The sequence below is a fragment of the Ursus americanus genome, chromosome 5, assembly GCF_024610735.1.
Source record: "Ursus americanus isolate L20-20 chromosome 5, mUrsAme1.1.p, whole genome shotgun sequence".
Lineage (NCBI taxonomy): Eukaryota > Metazoa > Chordata > Mammalia > Carnivora > Ursidae > Ursus > Ursus americanus.
The window spans coordinates 69,967,176-69,971,852 of record NC_142131.1 but is presented as its reverse complement, the minus strand read 5'-3'; the positions used below and the strand labels follow the sequence as shown (position 1 = coordinate 69,971,852).

At 35.3% G+C, this 4,677-nt stretch overlaps 1 non-coding gene across 1 annotated transcript; it reads right to left on the bottom strand.

Moving 5' to 3' along the window:
* Positions 1 to 1,531: 1,531 nt before the first annotated feature.
* Positions 1,532 to 1,634, bottom strand: LOC148110145 (U6 spliceosomal RNA). Its single transcript, XR_015724643.1, has one exon. It is a non-coding gene; the product is annotated as a U6 spliceosomal RNA (small nuclear RNA).
* Positions 1,635 to 4,677: the final 3,043 nt, after the last annotated feature.

The following is a 4,677-nucleotide window of genomic DNA, read 5'->3' as shown; positions in this document are numbered from 1 at the left end:
CTTTTCCCTGTCCTCTTTTTCTCTTCCCATCTTTGTGTCATACTGTCCGCCTACAATGTTGTTTGACTCACAGATCCTTTTGCCCTTGTTACTTCATTTAAATTCCAGATCTGTCTCGATCTTTTACTTCCTATTCTCCAGCTGCTGGCCATCTTTATCTCCTCTAAAAATCACGGCACTTTATTCCTCTCCTAACCTTTTGCACTTTCTATCCGATTTTTTAGTTACATCTGTTTATCTACATGGCCTATTTGCCCTTGAAGAATGTAAGCTCCTTGAAAGTAGCGCCCAGCATGGAATTGGCTTCACAGTCTAACAGTACCCTTTATACAAAGCTCTCAACTAAGCGGATACGTGAACCACAATACCATTCTCCGACCTCTTTGAGATGACATGCTGAATAGCAAACCTCTTGTTAATTGCAATTAAAATAGGTAATATTATGGTCCAGGAAGAGTCTTATCAAGCCTTTTAAATGTTTTTTTGACAATCACTCAGTAAAGATACATCAGACTTAGCAAGATCAGAACCTCTGCAGAATGATGAGCTTCCTTCGGTACACAAACTCTTGTATATATTTGCATCTTCACTCACTGTCATGACTATTTCTCCTCACCCAGGGCAAGAAAGCCTCTTTCTCTTCATTCCCTGTCATTCTTCTTTAAATTCATTACTTTTAAGCTTTCTTTTTTAAAAAGGATTTTATGTTTATTTATTCGTGAGAGAGAGACAGAAGCAGAGGGAGAAGCAGGCTCCCCGCTGAGCAGGGAGCCCAACGTGGGATTCTATCCCAGGACCCTGGGATCACGACCTGAGCCGAAGGCAGGTGCTTAACCGACTGAGCCACCCAGGCGTCCCTAAATGCATTACTTTTAAAATAACATGCACGTTTCAGACATGCTTCAAAGAGTATAAAAAATTACACAATACAAAGTCTCCTCCCTACTTTATTTCTCATTTGCCACGTTCCCAGTACACACCCTTCAACATGTATTATCGTATTCGATTCTTTTATGTCTTTCCATACAGGTTTTTGTGCATGTAAAACCAAAGAAGCATGAATTACTTTCCTGTGTTTTATGCCAGTGGTTTTTTACATATTCTTCCATATTTGTGCTTTTACTTAAAAAAATTTATCTCACACATCTTTCCAGATCAAGATGCCCTGTGTATCATATTCCTTGTGTAGATATACCATAATGTAGTAAAGCATCCCTAATCAATAGATACTTTGTTTCTAAACTTTGCTGTTACAATCTGTGCTACAGTGCGTAACCTGTACTCACCATCATTTTCTGTCCATATGAATATGTCTATGTAAGATACTTTCCTAGAAATAGAATTGGTTGTCCACAGGGTATGTACCTTATAATTTTTGATAGATACTTCAAAATTGCCCTCCATGGGGATTATGCCAATTTACACTTAGACCAGCAATGGATGAGAGCTCTACTCCTCAAAAACTTATACCAAGTGTATTTTAAAAAAGTTTGGTTTTTGTCACGTTGATGCTTTAAAATGGAATCTCTGTTTGAACGTGGAATGCTGCCTGACTTTGCGTGTCATATTTGCACAGCGACTCTGCTAATATTCTCTGTATCACTCCAGTTCTTAGTCTACATGCTATCAAAGTGAGGTCTCTTACTTAACTATAATTTGCCTTCCCGTTGTTGTGAGTGAAAGCAGTGTGTTTTCCTAAGTTTAAGAGCCATGTGTAGATTTTTAATTTTCTCATAAAAACTCTGTTCATATCCTTAGCTCATTTTTGTTTTTTTTTTAATAAATTTTTTGAGTTCTTTATCTGTTAGGGTGATAAAGTGTAGTATAACTTGTGAGCGTTATTCCCAGCTTATCATTTATTTATCCTTTGATGTTCATGCTGGCAGTTTTTGTCATGTAGAGATATTCTGTTGTTTTTAGATTTTGAATTTTGAGTCAAGAAAAAATTTTTCCATGTTGGGATTATAGAACAGTTCTCGCTTTTTCTTCTGGTAGCTTTTATGGACTCGTTTCTTTACATTTAAATCTTTGAACCATTTGGGATTTACTCTGGTATGGATCTGAACTTATTTTTGTACGAAAACCATTTATTTAACAGGCCCTTTGTAGTAGAAGGTAGCTTTATTAAATACTAATTTTCAATAAGTTTGAGATCTATTTTTGACATTTCTGTTCTTTTCTTTTGGACTGTTTATTCATGTGCTAATACTACACCGTTTTAATTACTGAAGCTTATACTTTTATTATTTACAAATGTTAATAATCCCCTGTTACTTTTTTCATAAATTTAAAGGTCTTCTTTTTTAACTTTAAAAAATTTCCATACATGATTTTGAATCAGCAGTGTATTTTAAGAAATAAGCTGATTTTGTGAGGATCATATTAAATTTATAAATTAACTTAGGGGAAGTTGATATCTTTATGATGCTTAATCTCCTTATTAAACAATACAGTGAGCTATTGTTTAAGTCTTATTTGTCAGAAGTATCCAAACATTTCTTCATAGTCTTCTTAAGCTTATTAGTATTTAGTACTTTGTCTTGCTACTAGAAATTTGATCTTCCATTTTAACTTTTAATGAGTTGTTTGTATATATGAAAGCATTTCCCTTAATTGTTAAATCCTGCTAGTATGCTGAATCCTCTTATTGACCATAGTGGTATTTGTTAATTATAGTGGGACCTCCCCACCGTATTCTCTTCTCTAGTCATATCATTTGTAAACAGGAATGGTTTTTAAGTCTTGATTTTTTTTTTTGTATTTTATGATTGCATTGGTATTAAGATTGTTAAATAACAGTAACGATGGTGGACTTGCTCTTTTTATTCTTGACTTTAAAAGAATCTCATGTTTCCGTGGACAGCATCATCCTGCGTTTTGGTTAGATGGCTTTGGGCTGAACTAAGAATATTTTTCATTTAAGTAAGTATATACCTGTACCTAGTTTATTAATTATATACTGTCAACGAAGATACTTAGTTTTGCAAAGTGCCTTTTTTAGGATCTATGGTAATGATTATTGTTCTCACTGAATATTTTAATATTATGAACTTAGGTAATAATTTTCCTAATATGAACCACCTTTGCATTGCAAGAATAAAGGTCACAACAATTATATTTCTCTGGACTCTGATAATATTTCTGTAGAAGTTTTTAGTCAATATTCATACCTGAAATTTATCTCTAGTTTTCCTTTTGGTACAGTTGTTTACAAGTAAGTGTTGGTACCAGAGTTGTTCTTTTTTCATAGAACTTTGAAGTTTTCTTTTTTGTTTTATGCTCTGTAACATTTTAAATACCCTTGGAATTAACAGTTCTTTCTGATTTTATAGAAATTTCCTGTGGAGGGGCACCTGGGTGGCTCAGTCGTTAAGCGTCTGCCTTTGGCTCAGGGCATGATCCCAGCGTTCTGGGATCGAGCCCCACATCGGGCTCCTCTGCTGGGAGCCTGCTTCTTCCTGTCCCACTCCCCCTGCTTGTGTTCCCTCTCTCGCTGTCTCTCTCTCTCTCTGTCAAATAAATAAATAAAAACTTAAAAAAAAAAAAAAGAAATTTCCTGTGGAAAATAATCTTAGACTAGTAAATGCTTGACATAATTTTCTATTCATTTTATAGAAATTGGTCTTTTTAAATGCTGTTCTTGTCAAAATTGGATTTAGTCAACTATGTTTTTTCTTTTTTGTCTTAAATTTATTTGAGAGAGAGAGTGCTCATGCGAATAGAAGGAGGGATGGAGGAAGATAATCTTCAAGTCGACCCCCCACGAAACATGGAGCCCAACACAGGGCTCAGTCTCATGACCCTGAGATCATGATATGAGCCGAAACCAAGAGTCAGGCACTTAACCAACTGAGACACACAGGCACTCATAGTCAATTATGTTTTTTCTAGAAAATTGTTTCTTTCAGATTTTCTTTTTTCTTTTCTTTTCCTTCCTTCCTTCCTTCCTTCCTTCCTTCCTTCCTTCCTTCCTTCCTTTCTTTCTTTCTCTTTCTTTTCTTTTCTTTTCTTTTCTTTTCTTTTCTTTTCTTTTCTTTTCTTTTCTTTTCCATGGAAGTTAAACGAAATTATTTCTTAGAGGTCTGTAAGTCTTCTCTTTTTAAATTTTGAGTTAACTCTCTGCTTACTATTTCTGATTCTCAGTAATTATGCTTTTGTCTCGTTTTTCAGGATTTGTTCAATTAGTAGTATTTTATTGTTTTGTTCCGGTTCCTGTCTTCTGTTCTTGCATTCTCCTGGTGTATCTCCCCTGTGTCTGGTCATTGTACATTAGATTTCTTTGCCAATATCTTTTCGTACGTGAAACCTGTAAGGATTGCATGTCCTTGAGCTTAGTCCTTTGCTGTGTGCCATCCCTTGAGATAAGCTGTCTCATTCACCACATCGTTTAATGGACACTGATGACTCCCTAATATGTATCATATCACTTCTTGAAATCCCTCTTAAGCTAGGTATTATTCTTTCGATTTTCGCAGATGAATAAGTTTAAAAATATCTAATACGTAGTTCTCTTCCTTCACAGAGAAAGTCACCAGCATCCAGCTTGTCTCACAATCCGAGTCCTCAAAGGCATCCCTGATGCTTGGCTCTCTTGCCCTCTACGTACACTAAATCAATAAATCCTTTTCAGTTATCCTCACGTATCTTCTTCTCTCCTTCTTCTCTTCTTATTGTCAT